A 22,377-nucleotide genomic window follows, 5' to 3' on the forward strand; every position below is an offset into this window, starting at 1 on the left:
CCGTGAGGAGGTCCCTGCTCTGGAGAGCTGCCTGATGAAAGCTAGACAGGAGCCCACTGAAGCCTGACCTGGTTGTTCAGAAAGGCGCTTTCAACTTATGAGCTACAGGGTAATTTAGGTTGGAAGGGACCTCTGGAGGTTTCTGGTCCAACTCCTGGCTCAAGGCAGGGCCAGCTTAGATCAGATATCTTGGGACCTTGTCCAGTGGGTGTCAATCTCCCCAGGGATGGGGCTCCCACAACCTCTCTGGGTCTCTACCCCAAAGTTTGACCACCTTTGTGGTGAAAAAACTCTTCCACCCTTTGTCCAACCTTTTCCACTCCTCCCTTTGGGACTACAGTACTCACTCACCCCACTTTGATGCACTTTCATCCCCAGTGGAGCAGGCATGGTCAGGGATGCTGGATATGCTCAAGGGGAACTACGTCCATGTTTAGGTAACAGTTGGTTGTAATAAATTCTTCCATGCACCTGATTCACAAGGGTAATTTCCTTCTAAGTGGAAGTGCTTCTGAGGATGGGAAAGCCGAAGGAAGTAACCAAACCTTAGTGCTGTACAACTAGTCCACACACGAATATAGGACAGGAAAGGAAACTAAGCTTTCTCCCATGTCTTCCTTTTCCAAAAGAGCCAAAAGACTAAGGAATGATCTCAGCTGATGAAAAGCACTAAAATCAAGACAAGAATAATCCCAAGACTTGAAGGAGACACAAAGGCTCTTTGATAGGGGCAAATCCTAGCGAGAGTGCCACGCACAGAGTCCACACAGCAAAGCAACACTCTTCAGAGGCTGCAGGCCTCCCTGCACCTCTCTCCAGCTTTTCTATCACTTTCCAGCCATTTTATTTTGTGTCTCAGGAGCCAAGGTAGAATTGTTCTCCATGCCCATCCTATCCAAGGAAGAGGTGGTCCCTCTGCATGATGCTACTGCAACCTTCTCTAACATCTGACACTGTTGATTTTTCATGTCGCACATGCAAGCATCTTGCTTTTTCTGCCCCTACTTTTTCTCTCTTTCAGCTAATGCGTAAGTCTGTGCCACTGCATGATTTATGTCTATAAATGGGTTTAGAATGGACGTCCATCCCATGACAATGCTTGTCCTAATGCTCAGTTGGGGCTGAACTGGTTAGTAAGCTACATTTTTACTTACAGCCAGACTTGTAGGACTAATTGGTTTGTGGCTATGATGAGGCACAGAAGGGGATTCGTGTGCCACGTGTGTCAGTGGCAAACAGGTGCTGAGAGGTGACACATGGGAAATTTGCAGCAGAGAGAGTCATACTCCTCTCCTGACTCTCAGCTTGGACCTTGATTCTGCACCTGCCCATGGTAGAGATGGAATCAGGGTAGCTGCAGATGTTTGAAATAGAAATTATTTCACTTACACTTTGCTCAAGCAGTATTTCAAGCCCTGGTCATCACTACATTTGACAGGCAACATCCTGGAACAAGTAAGAGCTGCCTCCCTTCAACTATTAGCAATATAGCAGATTTCTGCAGAAAGTAGAATTGGAAGAAACTTGTGGTATTTACAGACATAAACTCATAATTCATACGATATTAGTAGCTTTTCTTTTCCATGGTTTTAGAGGTTATTGAGTCAAGGAACAGATCAATTTTATTTTCAACTAAAAACTTTGTGATCCTGATACTACAAACAATCCTCTAAATAATTTTGCTCATATAAAAAGACCTATTGACTTCAGTGGCAGACGGGTGGTTTGGAGGGTTGGTTGGTTGGTTTTTTAAAGCAAGATAAAGACTTTCCTGTGTGCTTTCTGGAACAATTCATGGCAGGGAATTTCACATGCTCAGTCACTCCTTCATTAAATCCAGTAACTGATAAAACAAATGAATGCATGTTTTAGAGAGATGAGTCATGCAGTGACTCAGCAAACAGTATTGATTAGAAGTCTGCACGATTAGGAATGGAGCTTGCATTTGGGTTAAACAGAAGTCTTTATACTAAGCACAAAACAGACATTCAAAAGACCTGCAACAAAAGGTGTCTGTTCTTTATTTTTTTAAATACAAGACAGATCATTATTATAGAAGCATTTATTACATTTTAAATCAAGACAAAAAGTCAGTGTAACTTTTTCTTTCCATGAGAAAGCATAAAAGCTTTTGACTCAGAAGAGGCAAGGAAGCTGGCCTTTGCTGACATCAGTGTAAAACTCCCAAACATTTCGGTGGGGCCATGACTCAGCCTGTGAGTTCCCACTCTTTTGGGTGCAGAAATCTCTTTAAATGAGTTATCAATAAAAATGAACGAATATATGTTTCTGTTTAGCCCAGTTAGAATATAAGTTTCTTTTCAGCCCACCAGCTCTGCATGATTTTTAGTGTTCACGGTTGTAAGCACTTAATCTAGTAGACAGGACAAACCCCAGTGTCATCACCGTGCTACATTAGAGGCCACGAACAAGGTTGGAAAAGGGGCTACTGCAGCAGCCATATATTATAAGAGACTTCCTCCATTAAGGAAAAACAGTTCCTTTGCCAATTAAATTTGGGTTAGAGTTGTGAAGTGACATGCATGGACTTTGACCCCAAATTTCATGCTTCTCGTTCCAGTTGAGAAAAAGTTTTTGATTGAAAAACCTCTCTATGTACGTATACAGAGTGAAAACTGGGTACTTATTATGTGATTTAGCCACTTTGGTAAAGCAGAAGTGGAAAAAGAATTAGGTCCTTCCTGCAAATCACTTTTTAAAAAACTGAGGTGGGATGAAAAAAACAAATTAGGAAGAATGAGAGAAAAAGTTTCTGGCATAAAAAGGAAAGAGATGAACACACGACAATACTTTGCTATATGCAGAGCTTTTCATCACCAGATCTCCAGACACTTAACAAAGGGTCTGGTACTCCTCTCTTCATTTTGCAGAAGAGAAACTGAGGCACGACAGAGAGACATGTCTCACCAGGCAAGACAGACAGGACTAGGATCTCCATCCCAGTTTCCTATGGATTGGGTTACTGTGCCTTCACACACAAGGTTGTTAAGCATGACAGAACATGAGGAGGGGAGATTCACCTCATTCAGGTGTTATATACCTGGATAGGGTAGTTATATACCCGATCTCACTAGGGTCCAGGTTGTTGCTAGCATCGCCATGGACACATAGGTACCATCACAGACTGGCTGTGGGATGTCAGATGCTTAACTTAGAGCTGACTTAGAGGGGGTGACAACCCATTTCTGGGGATTGCAATGGGAAAATGGAAATCTGCTAGCTAGAAAATAGGGAAGGAAATAATATCAATAGAATTCACAGATTTATTCAAAAATTCTGGATAAGGTAGGGATGCTATAGATAAACAAGGTATACGAATAAAGAAAAGGGAAGAGCATTCTCATTCAGACATAACCAGCAATCCTCATTATCAAACCTTTCATTCCGGTTCATGACTTTCGCAAAGTTGCCTTAATTCCTGTGTCCTTATAGGAGAGACTAGCAGCTCTTACCCAAGATTATTTTTGAAGGTTTCGTTGCTTTTTTCTAAACTGAGTTGAAAAATCCTATAGCAAAGATGTCTTACATAGATACATTTTTTAAGTTCATTTAGCCTGTACGGAAAATACTTTGTCCTTCAACAAACTGTACAGGATTTTTATAGTTGCTGACTGGCAGCATGTCCTTAAATTCCACACAAGTCTATATCAAACTGTCATTCAAATTCTAGGACAAGATAGTGGGACCAGAGTTATTAGAGATGAAACAGACTTAGCTGCCCAAAAGATGCTCGTTCCTAAAAATGTAGGTAGGCAGGCATTCCTTACTTATGTGCATTATTCTGGTGCAGTTTGTTGTCTGGGGTTTTAAAATCTTACGTGAACATAACTGGGAATTTATTAATGATGCTAAAACCTTATTTGACCAAGAATAGTATTATATTGCATGACTTTAATGAACTCTGATTGTTGCAGTAAAGGCTTATTGGGCTTGCAAGAATCACACTGCTGCAAGAGTTAAAGGAATAAGGCAGTATGAAGAAACATACTAGAAACTATATAAAAACTATAGCTAGGAGTACTAAAGTTAAGGAGCTGAATAAGACACAAATTTAAAAGAATCACAAAAATGACAATAAAATGCTGCAAAAGAAGGAAACTTTTAGGGTATAAAATGTGTGCATTTAGAGTCAATATCTTTTTTTAACTACCTAAGGAAATTGCATTCATTGTGAACAGCGGACATGCAAATTAAGAGCCAACAGATCATGCCTTTTTGAGCTGCTGAGAGTAACCCTATCATGTGAGGCATATCCAGAGCCACATCTGTCCCTGCTTGGCATGGGGAAGAGAAGAAGGAAAGAATGGGGCAGCTGTCCTCCAAGGGTCACTGTAATCGGCATGATTGGCTACTGAGGACGAGATGGTAGGCGATACTCCAGAAACAGGCTCTCTAATGCACCTGGCATTTGGGCACTCACTCGTCTGGGCTCTTTGTCAAGTTCCTTTTTCCACTCGGGATTGAAAGACGGATGCTTTCCCAGCAGCAGTTGTTACTGGAAGGGTAGAGGCTGGTCTACATGCACACGCATGGTGCAGGGCGTTGAAGTTGCGACAGCAGTGCAAAGCAGTGAAAAGGTAAATAAGAGTCATCTTAGCTGCCATTGACTTGAAAGGAAAAAAAGAAAAGAAAAAAAGACCAATCTGAGGCCTAAAAGGTGTTGGGATCTCTCTCCCTATTCCTGCCAAATTCTCTGTCCCTTTCTGCAAGAAGGGTTTGAGCCCAAAACTTTGCATAATTGAAATTTGCCACCCTAATTATTCCCCCAGCCACATCAAAAGGCACCTAGAATGAGGCAAAAACTCATTTAGAGCCTTTTCTTGCCTCTCTTGCAGATTTTCTGTGTGACCATGGGCAAATCAGTTAGGTAAATGTTATAGCCTTGGGAACCAAATTAGGTGCCTGAGGGTATATTTGTGCAGCAGGGCAAATTAGTTTTGTCTAAACACTGTCCTAACCACAGCTTCCAGGAAGCTTGAAACTCAGCAAAGCAGGTTTGCATCTGTCTGCAAAATACTGTCTAGATCTAGCCAGAGACTATATTTAGGCTTCTGGTGTTTTGGAGGTGTTGTGTATGTCTGGCTCTTTTGGTCTCTGGTGGGGTTCCATGCGAGTGTCTCAGAAGTTGTCCAGTTCACTCAATAAACTATGCTTCTCTTTTACTTCTTTTTAAGGGAAGTCCTAGGCTCAAGCTGTTTGACTCTTAGCATTTTGGAGGATGAGCTGAGCTCTGATTCTTTTATGTAGTTCCCTTATGCTTTCCACAACAGCGATCCAAACAGAAAGGTCATTTGCACTTGCTAAGAGGGGAGTGTTACCATCTTGGTTTTACAGCTGGGTGACAAGAAGACGCAGAGTCCATGTTTGCCAAAGGCTCAGCATTTGGATTTTTATGTTTGGCCTCCCAGAGCCTATGCTTTTTAAAAAGGAACGAACTCTCTGCCTAAAGTCAGTGGAAACCGGGCCTCAGTGAGCATCACTGAAAGATCTGGGTCTAATGTCCTTATATTTAATGCCTTAAAAAAGTGAGACACCAAACAGAGCACAAAGCTGGAAAAAAATAATGTGAGTTGCCTAAGGTTTCTTGGAAACCTTGTGTTAGCATTGCCAACAGTCCTGGAAACCTGACTGCCCATCCTACCAGTCTCTGTGGTTGATCTTCTGCCACTTTGAATTCAGTATAAAAAAGTATTGAAACTATATTGTTTATAAATTATATTTTCTGCTTTATCTGGGCTAATATACAATGCTTTCCAACTAATATGTCAGCTATGGTTTAGTCCCATCAGATTTTAGCCAGGCGGACTCTTTGCAACAGAGCAGAATAACTACTCTTGAACAAATCCTGCTCACCATTATTCCTCGTTGACAGATGGGGAAACTGAGGCACAGTGGTGAAATGGTTTGGCTAGGGCAAACTGGAGAGCCTGTAGAAATGCTCAGACAGCTTCTGCATGGCCTCCCTTGCACCTTAGATTTCCCTTTCCCATGTCTTGAATGCTTGTGAAGAGCAAAAATAGTTCAATTTAGGATGAAATAACTGCCCGTCTGGAAGCCAAAAGGATTTTTGTTGCTGGCTTTGAAAAGTGGGGATCTCACTTGCCTTCTTTCTGTGTCTAAGAATTTGGTTGGTTGGGAATTTTTTGATCAGCTCGTGTCCTGAACCCTCACCTGGCTCTGAGCTTTCTCCCAGAGACCAGGAGGCATAACGATAAACTCTGAGACCTGGTGCCAAGGGTACAACCTTGTTGGTGTGGGGAGGCTGTCAGTGTCCTTCCCCTCTAGTTTCCTTTCTGGTTGGTTCCTCTCCGTGTGGTCCAAGCGCAGGAAGCTGGTGGGGGATGCGCTGAGACGGGAGGAGGATAAACTCATGCTGTGTTCTTGACAGCTTCAGTTATGCATTCCTAATTAAAATAATTGACACTGCTAACAGTCAGCAACACCTTCTAGAGAAATACGAGGAACAGCCACCCATGGAGGGCAGGGACCCACAGAGAGGGCCCAGGAGTGTGTCAGGAGGGGCATCTCTCTCTCTATTGACTCCAGAGGAGCTGGGCTTGACTTTGCTCTTCTCTTAGTCTCCTCACTTACGGGTCTAGAGGCAAATGGGACAAATTTTGACCTCTGTGTCTGTACTGCTGCTTTCCATCTGTGAAATGGGGAAAGCATTTTGCTGTCTAATGGGGTGATAAATACATCAAAAGCTGACACAGTCTGACAACTGGCTTCCCTAGCAGACGGGAAGACAATAGAGGAAACTTGCTGGAGACCATTTATTTAAAGGTGAGAATGATTTTCAGAAGGGCAAATTCCCCTGGAATGGGTTAGTCATGACTTGGCACCTTTCACAGTGGAAAGAGGCATTTCTGGAGTAATCGGAGATGCTGGTCTTAGCTGAGATGAATCCCACTATAGAGGCTTTGTTCCCTGATGGGTTATTTACTGACCATGGATCCCTGTCTTGGATTAAGACAGGACTCCTAAAGGAGCTATCCCTCAAGGGTGTTGTTCGGACTGCTTTGGAGCACTGTGCCATACAATACAGGGTACAGAGAGAAGAAGATAGTCCTGTTACAGAGCACCTCTCACCTGAGTAGAGCTTCCCAGGAGATGCCACGGGCTCTCCAGACTACACTGACCATCTGAGATCCTACAGTCCCTCCTCGGCCACTCCTGCACCCCCAGAGTCACTGAAGGTTTGCCTTGCAAGCAAATGGGTCTGGCCAGCATGGCACCAGACACCAACTCCTCCACCTTGCAAACCCAGCTCTGTTTGAAGATGTTTCTGGAAATCAAACACATCCCTTGGTTATGTCTGTCTCTAGTTGTGAGCCTGAAAAGGTGCTCCTCAAAAGGATGTTTCTTGCAGGAGCTGATCAATTACTGTGTTGCGTGACAGGCTCCAGCATTGCCCAAGCAGCCATGATCATGCTGTCCAGGTAGGGATTTGTAGGGAAAAAAAATCTACATATTTAATTATCATCCCAGTTAAGGTCTTTGCGTTGATTCTCCCATTACATTGAGAGGTGCATTTGCTGTTTTGGTGCACTTGTTCAGCACACACAAATGTCTTGTTGCACTGACTGCACAACGGATTAACTGCAGCTTTTTCCTGCTTGTTTGTCTTAAATACTTGTAAGGCCCAGTTGTCATTGCATCCCTCCAAAATCCAGGCTGTTTATCCTCTCAGCCCCCTAGGAGGATGGGGAAGGGTAGGATCGCTGTCTGAGAGCTGGGGGAAATCATAGCCCCAGCCAGGCTCCAGTGGTGCGAAAGTGAGGCCCCTTGTCTAGAGATACACAGGCCCTTGTGTGAGGATGTGCAAGGAGATGCGGCGCAGACGTGAACGCAGTCCTCCGAGAGTGAGGCTGCTCCCTGTACTGCTCTTGTGGCCACCACATCCAGGAGGTGTAGTCTGGTGCCTGGGAACTTGGTCTTGGGGTCTTGTTCAGACTCTGAGGGCACCATCTCACCCCCCCTTCACTTGTCCATCCTTGGCCTCTCTTGCCCTGCCCAGAACACCTTATGATCACTTAGGATACCTTACACAGCCCTGAAGGCATGACACCTGCAGCTTGCCTGTGCTCTCTAGGATTGACCATAAACACCAGCAATTCCCATGCCATAGGAGATACTGCACTGAAAAAAACCTCAGACATTACCTTCAGTAAAGAAGCAGTTGGTCTCTTCATCCTTGTCCCCTGGTTCTTGCACTGCTTCACAACGGTGGGAGTTTGCTCTGGGCTAGCGCTTTCGGCGTGGGGTATTTTCCTTCTCTTCCAGGTCTCCCCAAGGAAGCAGAAGCTGGCATGATCAGAAATGCTGTCCAGCGAGCAGCCTGTGTCTGGGGGTGCTGAAGAGTCTCTTGGCAAAGGCTGAGGCTAAAAAAGCATCTAAAGCAGCTTATATTACTGACCTCTCTGTGTGCATGCAGGTGTGTATGGGGAGGTGACAGTTTCCCCGTATCCTAATCTCTATATCACTGCCTCCAAGTTTTTCATCTCCTTAGTGACATTAAAATTTGCTCCCTTTGCTCAGTTTTCCACCATCCAGACCCATTTCCTTCACCTTCCTTTAGCTGCCTTCTACCTCCCATGCTGGATCTACTGCTAAGGGCTCTCCACCAGCACTGCTGTCCTTCTGACCGTGCTCTGGGCATGCTGGAGCGCTGCCTTCTGCAGCGGGCCCTGGCAGTGGGTTGCCCTTTTGCTCTCCATGCATGCATCCTCCTCGTCTGTCCTCCCCTCCCAGCACTGCTCTGCCCCTAAGGCTCTCGCCCCCCATCCCCGCTCGGTCCCTGCCCCTAAGGCTGGTGCGGTACCTTTTGTATCGCCTGCCCTCCGGGGCCAGCCCACCCCGTGGCCCCGTCCCCCCACCTGCCCGTGTCCTTTACAGCCTCGGGCCATTCCCACCCCTCCTGTCCACCTCAATCACCCTGCTGACAGCGGCATGTTGAATGACACCGCCTCAGCTGTCCTGCGCTGGGAGGGCACATCGCAATTTTATCCCCTTTTCCGATGGGTGACTCCCATGTCGCAGCTCCCCACTCCCTCGGTCCCGTCAAAAGGAAAGATCTGAGAACAAGAGGCGTTTTATTGCAAGTACATCAGTTTAATATCTTCGCGGCCAGAGGGCTGCTGCTGCTGCTGCTGTTTAGGTGCATTTAGAAGTGAAAATAAAACGAGACACTGAAATCCTTCCCAGTGGGGGAATCTCAAAGCATTTTGCTACTAGAAGGGCTGGGATTTTTCAAGGCCAGTGTCTGGAAGGAGAATCGCTTTATTTCCCTTCACTTATACTCAGGGGAATCTGATTGTGGCTGATTAAGGGTCTGGTTTTGTGCGTGTAAAACTCCTTCCACTGCAGAAAGAAGGCAGCAGGAGGAGGCAAAGGAAGCTGGATACAGAGCAGGTCTGAACTCCTGGTGAGGCTCTTGGGCTAGCAGAAGAGGCCAGGCAGGAGGCAGGAGGAACTGGGCTCTCGCGAACGCTGGGGTCCAACAGAAGGTGAGGAGCCCAGCCACCATCATAGGTCACACCAGCACAAAGCTGGGCTCTTTAGAGGTATACTAACAATTATAATTGCCTTCTCTTTTCTTTTCTGTGAGTTCTGCTAAAAAATATCATCCCTGGGAAGCTGGAAATTAATCCATTTGTGTAAGTGGATGTAGAGAGATTTTAACAATCTCGTTTCTGACCGACACTATTAATAGGGTATCAGAGTGCCTCAGAGTCCCTCCTATGTCCTCAGCCCACCCTGGGAGGGAGAAATGCTATTAATCCAGCTTTATGAATGGGAAACTGAGGCACAGGGTGAATTGCCCAATTGGACAATTTGACAATTTAATTTGCCCAATTTGCCCAAATTGGATAATTTAAGCAGTTACTCTATGGCAGAGCATGTGCTAAGTACTTAAAACTCACACCCTTCAGGCTACATCCAAAGTAATAAATTAAATGTGGCTGGTGTTGTTCCCTGTCCCTGGGGCTAAATAGCATCGTATAGGCCATGTCAGTACTATTAAACCCTTTTACCCTCCAAAACAGGGTTGCTGCATGTGGGAATCATCTTCTACCATGCAAACTCCTGTGCCTGGGAAATATTTGTGAGGGAAGAGTTGGTTCAGGCCAAACTCTTGCCAAAGGACATTCCTGCAGTGTGGACGATCAAGTTCTTGCACCCAGGAGTGTTGCCTGGCCCTATTTAATTTACTTTAGGACATTTAAGGCATTGCTCACTCAGTCTTGTTACAGGCTGCCTTTCACTACAGATCCAGCTCTCTGTTTTTGCCTCCATCCTACTACTTTTATCCTAAGTAAGTGTTCAAACTCCTAGAAGTGACTGCAGGGTTATATGCTCACTCTCTTTTTAGCATGAAAAAGTTTCCCTGCTAAAAATCTTGAATATACTGCAGAAATATTTTTCCCTACATAAGAAAACTGACACTAGACATTGATGTTTTGGCAGAAAATGTTGGGAAAAAATTGATACCTTTTTTAAGGGCACTTTGGTTTAGATTTTGTAGGAATCTGACAGTAAGGAGCAGAGTGACAGAATTTTCCTTTTGAATTTCCTTCTTTAACCTTGAGAAACTTAAGGATGTTTCCAGGTTCCAAAATAAGACAAAAAGAGAAAAGTGGGAAGAAAACGTAGTGAAACTAAAATATGTCATGTAGGGAGATGCATTCTACTTGTTCTGTAATATCTGCTACAACCTTGGTCCCTTGCTCCATGGTAAACAAAAAACAATAAATATAAGAAAGGAAAAGAACTGGACACAATGATTTTTTCTGCTGAATTCAGTGGGAAAAGGATGATAACACCCAAAATTATGCAACTTGAAAAAAAATCATCTTTTTCTCTAAACATTTTTCCAGTGCTCATAATACTTTGGGTAATAGTGAAAAAATGTTTATTTGATCAGCTCTGTGAAAAATAATTGATGGGGGAGGAGTGGTTTCCCCCCCCCCCCAAGAAGTATGAACAAATTAAATAACGAAAAAGGTCCTGCCTTCAGCGCAGTGTGTTCCTGGGGTTGTTCACCAGCGCTATTAGGAGGTTCATACTCAGCACAAAGGCACAGGGCGGTCAAGCCCCCCACCCCAGAAAAGGCCTCCAGGGTCTGCTTGGCAGGGCAGGTGCAACCTGCTCCCGGGAAGCACTGCTGGAAAAGTGGGATGGTCTTACTGGGGTGCTGGAGACAACCTCGCACTGCCCATCTTCTCACCAAGAGCTGCAGGTGAACTGGGCCAGTCAGAGCATGGGAATAATGCCATGATGGAAAAGAAGGGCACAAAAATGCATTTTGTGTATGCTGGCACTATGAGATGGCAGGGAGGAGGAGACGACAGGGAGAGGACACACTTGTGCCTGCTAAGGGCATTGGAGAGACATACAGAGGTGCAGGACCAGCCCTGCACAAGCAGTTACAGGTTCATCAAGTACTAGACTGGTGCTAATAGAAAAGATGATGTTTAGGTGGCCTAGAGGCTGACAAGCACTCTCCTACAGTACCCTAGGTAGATCCCAGGCAGATTTAGGACGGAGGGAGGATATCCTCCTTTCTAAGTGTGCAGCAAGCTGAGACTGACAGAGGAGGTCGGTGTCACTGGAGTGTGCCCGTGCTCAGAGGCAGTACCAGATTTCACGGGGATGTGAAACCAGCAGCAGGTGTTCCTGTGAAAGCATAAAGCTGGATATACAAGTTCTTCTGCAGCCATCTGAAAGTTGTAAAAAGTGGAAATTTTTTAGCATTACTGATAAATCTTATGTATCATGTACTGGTATCAGGAGCAGTAGTCAGTTTGGGGACACCTCATGGTCCCATCCTCACATTAGACTAACCCTGGCTGGCCTGAACAACAGTAAGGATGATGCCTTATTATCCTATAAGGCATCAGCTCCTTCCCTTATGGAGAGGTTGTTTTCTCTAGAAGCTTACCATCTTAGCATATTGCACACATTTGCCAGTTAAAATTTTCAGTGCAAAATAGATCCTCTTGGGGAAAAGACTTTTTTTGGCTAAAATCTCAATTATTTGAAAAAAAAAGTTGAATGGGATAAAAGGTTATTTTTTCTCATAGTCCTTGAAAATAATCAGCAGAGTATATACTGCCAAAACTAAATTTACTTCAGGTTTATCTGTTCTCAACACTAAAAGATTCCTTGGGGTCTGGATAAAACTAGTGCTCTGCTGTGTTTCATGCTGATTACCATTCATGAAGTAAATGATTTGATGGATAGTTATAAACTTGCTAGGTAACTGTTCATCCTGTATCACTTGAACAGCTGTATCATGAACCAAGAAGAGATTAATTTCTATGTAAAATGACAGGCCTCAATGGAATGAGAGAAGTGTAGCCATCGCTATAGAAAGGCCTTTTGTATAATTAATGCAACAAAGCTACCTAAACTTTCTCTCTGAGATCTGATCTTCTTTGCCATTGCAACCCTGCAAGTACCTACCATCACTTCATAGCCTGTCTGGTCCTTGCAGTGTGAGGTTAATCTGGATGCCATCTGTTTTACACAGTATTCTGCAGCTTTACTGACCTAAGTAGCACATTCTCCAGATATCTTTGTAACTGTGTGCTGCAGTGCAGCAAAAACTGTGAACTTTTCTCATTTTCATCATTGGTGTAAAGTCCCTGTTACAATGAGGTACAGAAGAATTATACTCTGCTACATAAGCTATCACATTCATCCTTTCTGGGTTTACATCAGTGGTGGTGGAGAGATTCATTTTTGTTCATACGTTCCCTGAAGGATGTGAAGAGGATGAAGTGGAGCAGAGACCTGCCTTTCTGGCTGTGCCTCCATTCACACTGGTGGGGTAAAAGTGGCTAGGAACAACGAAAGTTGTGGTGCCTCACACCTGCTTGCATATTTGCGGGGGTGGAAAAGAGCAGATGTCCAGAGCTGCAAATTCTGGGAGTCCTGAAGGAATCCGGGGCCTGTGACAGCTGATTGAGTCAGAGAGGGTTTGGGTGAGGGAGCGTGTCTGCATGCTGCCTGGGAGGGTAGGTGATGGGGAAGGGAGGTGCAAAGCTAAATGTAGGCTTTAGAATGAAAGGGGCCATTTGAACCTGGAACGCCTATGGCCTGGATGCAGAAATTAAGTCCTCACCCCTCAGGAGAGGCCCAATCTTTGAGCATCTATTTGCTTTCAAGTGTGCTCTCTGGGTTGCTTCACAGGAAGACCAGTCTGCTGACTCCTTCAGACTTGGCCTGGGTAAGGTGACTGCCAACAGATATGGTCAGTCCACTTCCAGACACCAGAGCTTCAAATCCAACAGTCCTTTGCACCATTACTAAGGGAGAGGAAGTGTGAGAGGAGGCAGTGAACTCCAGAAAACAGCCAGGAAATGACTTATTTTGCACACAATATTCAACTATTTTTCTGTTAGTAACAAAAGTCTCCTGAACCTTAGCATTTCCTGAATTGGCTGTGGTTGGGTTTAGCAACGTGTTCAGTTTGGAGGCATCTGAGTAGGGCTCCATGGACTGAGTATGTTTGAACAAAGGAAAGGCTGCAGAGGCCACTGGCTCTTCCCAATAATGTCAGGAATACGTGTGGCAAGTGCTACCCCTGTTTCCTCTATTTGAGGCTCCCCAGATTAAGGGAGGAAGCATTATTCCCTGCTCTGTCATGCTGAGATCCCATGATGGTGCCTCCTGGCCCAACTAGTTCCTATGCAATCAATGTCCAAATAGATGAAGTTGTAGTGAGTTATGCAAATAGCATAGTGATGTCCAGGTGTGGGCACAGATATGGTAAAGGAACACTACAAAATTCGTAATGCAGAAAGCAACCAGGAATTTATCTGCCTTTGGCATTGGACTAAGGAGAGGAAAATGTCTAATAAATGTCTAATAAGACATATATTGTCTTCATAGCCTCACTGGCTGAGGATCTGAGACATTGTTACTCATGCACAGCTTGTGACTACCTAAATTTATTGGCATTAGAATAGCAACAGTGGATTCCTTCCTCCTTCTCCTCTGTACAGGGACCTTCTTTGCATGCAGGAGAGCTCTGTCTGCCTTTAAGGCAAGAGAAAAGATCCTGGAGGAGTGTTGTTGAGTATTGTCAAATCTTTAGGCGGGATAAGAAAAGCGATGCCTTAGGGTAATATTTTGATCTCATCCCACTGGTGTTTTTACAGTTAATCTGATTAAGGACGGTCTTGTCAAGGCCAAATGCTGTGTCAGGTTTTTGGAAAATAGCCTGCAGACAGGCACATACACACACTGGCTGCAATGACCTGTGCATCCTTGTCCTTCTGAAGGCAGGGCATGAAACTCACTGCCCCTGACTTCTGGAGGATGGAAAAATCTTTCCAGCAGTTACTGGCTGATTTCAGAGCTTTCTCCAGCCCTCAAGAGGATGATTTATCTCATCTTTTTCTCCCTGTCCCATCTGTATGTTGGCAGGGAACAAGCAGCCAGGTTCACTTTGGGGTCTGTGAGGGTTGCAGCACTGCTGAGCAGATCCCAAAACTAAAATCACAACCAAGTTAAGTCAGGCCAGAGTCCCTAGGGGCGAGGAATTACCAAATTAGCAGCCCACAGCGAGAACGTGCCTTGAGAGCTAGTCAAGCTGGATTTATGGGCCAGGGCTTTAAAGGAGACAATGGAGTATCTCCAAACTCTTAGTGAGTTAAATAAATAGAGTCCCCCATGGGCAAGCTGGTGACTGTGAGCCCTCGCAGGAGCCGTTTGCTGCGGCTTTGCTCGGGAGTGGGCTCCCTGCGTGCCCCAGCTGCTGCCCTGGAGGTTTATACAGCTGCCCTGGAGACAGGAGGAGCTGGGGAGGGGGACACAGCCTTGCAAGCGCCTTGGTCCCGCAGCAGGGTCAGAGGTGGAAACGTTGGGGCGAAAAGAGGAACAGGTGGGTAGGGGCTGACAGCGGGAACACTGGCACTTTTATTTTTAATGGCCCTCCCCCTGCACACGCACATACGGCACTGGAAAGCGCAGGGCATGTCCGCCTGAAAAGCATCGGGTTGCGCTGAACCAGCCGCCTCCCCCAAAATAAGGGCATCATGTTGTGCTTTCAGAGGGTGAATATTCAGAGAAGGAAGTGACATCTCCTTTTAACTCATGCAAAGCTTCTGAGTTAAAGCACTAAAACAGGGTTATGCTTAAGTGAGCGTGCAGGTCTTCATTCCCCATCCCACCTGTGTGCTTTTGTCCTCTTTCTTGCCTCTTTGCCGTGAAGATGTGTTTGTACAGCAAGATGTACAAGGATGTCTTGGTTAGAGTTGTGTGAGCAACAAATTATTCAGGTCTCTGGCATTATTGAAAACCTGGGGTGGAGAAATACTTGTTATGGTTTGACTGGAATTTTTTAATGATCGGACAGGAAATGGTATCTTACTGGATTCAAGCAGTTTATAAAGACTTGAAGAACAGAACTGCAAGAGGGAAAACCGAAGGAAGGCTGAAAGAAGTTGTTTGGATTGGAAAAACAAATTGAGAAGTTCCATTTGGGGGAAAAATAAAGAAATGAAATTTTTGGATTTGACTGATTTCCTTCTTTGTCTGGCTGTGATCAACATCAGAGCCAAACTGAAGTAAAGAAATGCTTTGCTGCATTCTTGGCTGGGGGTAAAAAGGAGTTCTGGCTGAAATATTTTATCTGCCTTGAGTTCTCATCTCGATGAAGGCTGATCATAGCACTAATAATAGCTGGTGCAGCTGGCAATCACAGACCTATCAAGTGGGTCAGAACTGAACCTCATCCTTGAAACCTTCATACACGAGAAAACAACATGCAGTTACAAAATCTGCCCCTCTGGTTGCACCAATAGTCAAGATATTTGTGCCAACAGTCAAGATATTTTCTTCTGTAGTGTCTCATCCACACGGGCTGTGAGCATGCTGCTTTCCCAGCCTGGTGGGACTCAATACTTCCTTCTGCATGCAGAGGCCAGTACTTTTGGCTGAAGATGGTTTAGGTTTCCTCACAAACATTGGCCAAGCTGACACTAATCACACAAGCAGAGCTCCTCATGCTTTCACATGCCTGAAATACTTGGAAAAAAACCACTTAGCTCTTCCTGGAGGAAGCATAAAACTGTTTACTCACAGTGCAACTGCTGTCATATGGTTAATGTTGGGGCTCTGTGGCTTCCATCAACCAGAGATAGCTCAGACCTGTGGAAACAGAGTTCCTCCCCTGCTGCTATTAGGACACAGTGTTTCTATTAAAAAAATATGTTAATCAAGCCTATAATGAAGTCTTTTCTTAGACATCAACAATATAGAGCAGAATTAAGGTTATTTAGGTATTCATTTATATGAGTGTTTATTCAGAGGGAATTACAATATCCCTGAGATGTGGCTTACTGACCAGCACATCTACTCAAACCTGCTGTATAACTACAGGCCATAGAGCTTCATGCAAGGTGAATGAATCCAATTCCTGTTCAAAGAAAAAAATCCAGAAAAAAAATCCCAGTTTCTACTAAGTGGGCAGCTTAAAAATTTCCCTGCACAACCAGGATTATTGCAAGTTGTCCTTTCCTCTCCCCTCCTCTCCTCTCCCCTCCTCTCCTCTCCCCTCCTCTCCTCTCCTCTCCCACATTTTACATAGAAGCCAATCTGTGCAAGTCAACAACAACAAAAAAAAGTGTCACTTGATTCCAGCCCTGAGAAATACAGTGGCAAACTCTTCCCTGTCTCGAGGTGAAGCAAAGCCCAGGAGCAGCCTGCTGCAGGCTCTTTTCTTTCATGTGACTAATACACACAAATCCATCGTCCCCAGGGACTCAGGGATCATTGACAGCAGTGGCAGCCTGTGAGAAAGGGGCGAAGGGAAAGAAACTGTGCTCTCCTTTCATTCACGAGGGTCAGCTGTCCCACCTGTTCCCCCACTTAGACATGGGTAGCAGGGACAGAGGGGATGGGGCAGTAACTGCATTCAGAATAAAAACTCATCAAACAGAAGGAATTTCGTATTAAAATGAGAAACAAATGGGCATTGCCACAATGATAGGAACGAGCAGAGACCTACAGACCGCTGGACATAGTGACAGAGCTGGTATTTGGCTGAATCACTCCTCTGATAATTGGGACCAGGCCAAGAACAAGCTTCCTAATGAAAGACTAATGATGGATGAAACTCAGTAGGTGCAGAATTGCAGCTTGATTCGGAAACCCAATCCACTGCCAGCTGTTTATCTAAACAAGTGCCGTAGTGTCAGTCTGCAGCAGCGCCTCCGTAGACTTCCCTGGAAGATTGCTCCCATCCAAGCGACACCTCTTGATTTTAGCAGGGAATGCTACCTCTGAGATTTTCAATCTAACCTGTACATTTCTCTTGTGGGATGTGTTATTAGTATAGCACGGTTTGTGAAGGGTGTAGCATGCAACTTTTCCCACGGCTGCATTGGATTCTGTGCCTTTGTTTCTATTTAAGTTGAAATCGTTGTTAGGCTAGGCGCTATCTCTTACTGTGAGGTTATAGAGCACCTAACACAATGGGGCTGTAGTCTTTCTTGGGTGTTAGAGCTAGCGTGATAAAACCCCTGTAACACAGAGACTGAAGGAATGACAGTTCATCACATTGAAACAGACCCCTGCTTGAAGCAAAGTGTGAATGAAAGAGTGTTTATTAGTAACTCAGAAGAGGAAAATCTCTGGGAAGACCTCCTTAATGGGACGCTTCATTCAAATTTTGCATTTTCTCCTTGCAGCCACAGTTTTGCATTTAGGGAAATTTCTCAGCCGTGAAGCTGGGGCTGGCCTGGACCTTTTGTTTCCCCCAGCATCATATGTGCTCCTTGGCAGGAGCACTGCGGATCTGCTGGAGCAGGGAAGCCAGCAGGAAGCCCCGAGCTGTGGCAGGCAAATCCTCTGCAAGGTCCTGGTTTCTCCTTACCCTGCTGCCTTCTGTAGCCACACACTCCAGCATCTGCCGTGGGGTGGGCGACTCACATCCCCTCCGCGACCAGCGCAACCGCAGAGGACATGAGCTGAAGCACACTGAACCTTGAAACCAAAGAAGCCTCAAACCTGTCATTAAAACAGCTGCACTGGCAATAAATTTAGTATTTAGAGAAGTTCATTGACTGTTTAAAATGTGGTGAGAGTAGCTATGGCAACAACCTCAATAGAGTTTTATCAACCTGAAAAGTGACACTGCGAAGACATGCAGAAGGGCTCCTGGAGGCACCAACATTTTTCCTCTCAAAGGAAAGAGTTAAGCCTATTTCAAATCAGCTAGAAAAATGAACCAGGCACAGTCAGGCAGCTCGGTTATGGGCTGTAAATGCATTGGCTTTGTCAGACTGCACCAAGAGAAAAACAGACTCTAAATTTATATATGAAACACAACCAGAGTAGGTCAGGGTTTTCATTTGAAATATTTGGAAAAGATACTGTTTTGTTAACAAGATGAACATTTAGTAAAATTAAGTGGTGGTAATAAAATGTTTTAAAATCTGAAAAAGTTTTAAAAAATGCCATTTAAGATTTTCAGAAAACAGAATGTTTTTTCTTTGTGAAAAAAATGTTAGGTGATAATTTATGGAAAACGTAAGCTTTTTTAGAAAACTTTGTTATACTTTTACAAGAGTTTATTTATTTTTAGAGGATCTAACTAAAAGTTCCTCAAACTTTTGTGCTGCTCAGTCCCTGATGCAAGGAACATGAATTAAAGGATATCTGAAAGTACTGGGATCTGCCTACAGTTTTTAATGGAATACTTTTTGGCTTTTCTTCTTCTTAGTTTACCCTCAATCCCTTTTTTCAAAGTTCTTGTTATCTTCCCTAGGTCAGTTCACACAGTGTTTATTTTAATATCCTTTGCCTTTGCCATCCACATTTTGCATGTCATGGCAAGCAAAAGAGGTGTTCAGCTGGGGAAGATTATGGCCTAGAGCCTAAAACTAAGGAATAAAGAAGAGGAGATCCAAGTACCATGGATAATTTCTTCCCATGATTTGGGAAATGTTCATAAACTAGTTGTATTGGCTTCCTCATGCTCAGATTTCCATGCTAAGGTGTTTAGTGTGGGGCTGAATGCAGCAAAAACAGGTTCCACTTCTGAAATCTCACTGTTCACCCCAGCTTACTATTCTTGCTCTACCTGTGAGCACCCAGGCATAACTGATTAATGATTTAAGCATACTGAACTTTAGGAGGAAAGATGGGATTTTCTGTGTTTTATGCTCTTTAATATAGAAAGGGCACTCAAAATCTCATGCCAGCTTTCCTTACCCTTACTCCCAAGACCAGGGCCATGACGGAGATGGCACAGCTCAGCCTGCTTCAGGATCTTGATGCAGCAGCTTGGCGAGGGCAGAGATTTAAGCTCATGATATTGTTCCCATCTGAAGCGTGCTCAGGACTGTCGGAGGTGGGGAGGGGCTGGGGCAGTTGGCCCTGCATGGTGGGACTGAACAGCAATGCGAGGTGTTTCTCTGGTCTGTGGAGACCACTAGATCCTGATCATAAATAAACAAAGACGCCCAGCCCCTGTGGACCCCAGGCATAATGCTCAGCATGGCTGGTAGATTGGAGGATCCCTGCCTAGCACTGCTGCACTGTCACAGCTCACCTTTCCATGGTTAGCTTCACCCAGTTGGACACTGCAGGACAAAAGGAAGAAGGCTGGGATGCAGACGGGAAAATTCAAAGCAGGGTGTTCAAATCCCCCAGGTTCCTTTGGAAATCTTGGCTCAGCACTCTGCATGCCAGTGTCTAACAAGCCTCTCAAGAAAAAAGACAGCAAATGCCAGGATTTATTAATAATCAGTCCAACTTCTTAGCACCTTCTCTTGCAGCCTTGGTTGCTAGGAAATTTCTGTCAATACACAAAAAGTGAAGTATTAATAGAAAGAAATAACAGCTGATGGGACCTCTGCACAGAGCAGCATAGCCAGTGCAGGGGATGCCCTCGCAGGACACGCCAGCCTGTAAAGCCTTCCAGGATACATCTCTACTAGCAAGTCAACACTGCAGGGGTCATTCTCTGGTCCTGTGGCCATGCCCATGCTATTAAACTCTCTCACCCTCAAAAACTGGGTGACTGCAACCATACAGCTCACCAGGAGGAGGTCATGGCCATGTTGACTCCGAGATCATACCTGGAAAATGATGGAGCTAACGCTAGCTGGTCTGGGTCAAAACCATGCGGGGGACCATGTCTGCGATTTCTGATCTACGGAGATCCAGTGCCCAAGCCCCAAATCTTTTATTTCCCTCACAGATGTAGCCACAAATTCCGAGCCACAGGTTGGCCTGTGGGAGATGCTGAACTCTTCTTTAGAGACTTCCCAAGCCTTAAAGATTTTCTCCAAACACTCAGGCCTTGGAGCAGTCCTGGTTTTATTTCTGCAGCAGGCTGATGATGTAACTTGATAGCTACCTTCCCTTGTAAAAAAACACAGTTTGCAATTTGCTTGGGGAGATGAAAAATTAGGCAAGAAGTGGAAGAGGACACTAAGTACAGACAAAACCAAGCTGGAAAGGAGATATCTGGCCTTTCTCCAAGACCTATGTCTGGACCAAGTCCCTTGAGCTCAAGCAGTTTCATGCCCATCGTGGCACAGCTTGCAGTGGAGGGGGGCTGCTTTTCCATGAACTTGTCCAAGAGAAATGTGGTGCGGATGGTTCAAGCACAAGCCCCATCAGGCTTTTTTTCCTCCAGGGTGTTTAATGCTCTATTTACAGGTGTGGATGCCAGGATCAGGCAGGAAATGCTCGTGCCCTCGGTATGGGGCTGTGCATGTACAAGCAGAGCTGGGAGGGAGGAGGGGAGCTCCCAAATGGTTGCAGACAAATTTGCTAAACCTTGCCTTATCCCACATTATCCTCTCTCAGCTGTTCTGCTGGGCGATGCCATGTGGTATCCAACAACTGCTGCATTCCTCGCACGAGGTGTCCGCGTTACAGGGGCTGGGGGCAGCAGTGGAAGAGCCCTCCCATAGCTGCTGCAAAGCTTTTCCGTCCCAGAAGTGCTGCAAGTCTTGGGGAAACTTGGTGTTTCCAGAGCATGTTGCTGCTTTTGAACAGCACCTGCCCTGCAAAGGTTTCATAGGGAGCACACTGCTGCCCTCATTTTACACACAGGAGCAGGTTAGCCCAAATCATGCATTAGTGAGTGAAATTGCTGGGGAATAGATCCAGTGTCTCCTTTTCCTGAAATCTTATTGCTTAACTGTGGCATTTCCATGCAGAGAGATAACAGCAGTCAGTCCTGGACCTGTGTTAGGCAGAGCCGTCCCGCAGAGCAGTGACAGCTTGGTTGGCCTTCAGTTGTGTTTCAAGTGATAAACAGGTGTTCAGTGGCTCCATACTTCCACCTAGTGACCAAGAGCTACTGCTCACATCTGCTTTTCTTCATTTCCTTTCTGCTTCCATTGTAGGAAAGTTTCTCAGATACCCAATGCTGACAGTGTCCGCCCCTGTTGGGGGCTATTTCCACTGGTACACATAAAGTCTGAAATCTCCAAATGAATGACCGCACATGAGCAAAAACAGATGGCCTGTGGGGATACTTTTAAGCAGAACTTTCCTTCAGTAAGAAAAAAAATGCTTGCACTCATGTACGCGTACACATATGTGAATTTATGCACACACAAATGTGTGGGTGCACATGCATAACATACACACACATATTTATTTATTGAATTGTACTGCTCTTTTCTCTGGTGGCCAGTAATCTCTAAACATGGTCATCTGCATGTAGTGAGAGTCTTTACGTTTCGTATAACAAGTCCCTTGTGCAAATCCCCCATTCCTCTCCTAGCCAGAAGTGTGGGTGAGGAGCCTGTGTTTCTGGTGATTGAGGACAATGTCACCCACCAGCTTCCCTCTTGCTTTCCTAGTTGCAACCCATTCAGGAGGACAGTTCCTGATGGAGGACAGTTCCTCACCTACTCTGTGACTTTTGTGCAGACAGTAAACTCCTCTTCTCCTCCCAGTCAAGTAAATCCATTGGACTTGCAAATCTGAGACTTTTTAGTGTCTTCCATATTAAATGTTTCCTCAAGGTTGTGCCACAAAATGCTATACAGAACAACAAAGGTGATAACTCATTTTTTGCTCACTGAGATCTAGAGGTTAGGGGACTCAGTATGACAGAGCAAAGCTGAGAGATTAAATGTCTTGGTCCTGGATGCGCCAATAAGCCCTAATGGCCCTGACTAGCCCCACCTGGGGCCTCCCCCCACCCACACAACCACGGGCCCAAGGGTCCATTTAAACTCAGCCCAGGGCCTTCAGTCTTTGCCTGAGCTATGTTATGGGCGTTATTCTTTCCAGCCCTGTCTCCTGGATGGATCTTGGACCTGTGTTGTAGCTGTATCTCCAGCCCTATCTCCTTTTTGTTGTGATGGGACCCTGGAT

The sequence above is a fragment of the Dromaius novaehollandiae genome, chromosome 3 (genome assembly GCF_036370855.1).
Source record: "Dromaius novaehollandiae isolate bDroNov1 chromosome 3, bDroNov1.hap1, whole genome shotgun sequence".
Lineage (NCBI taxonomy): Eukaryota > Metazoa > Chordata > Aves > Casuariiformes > Dromaiidae > Dromaius > Dromaius novaehollandiae.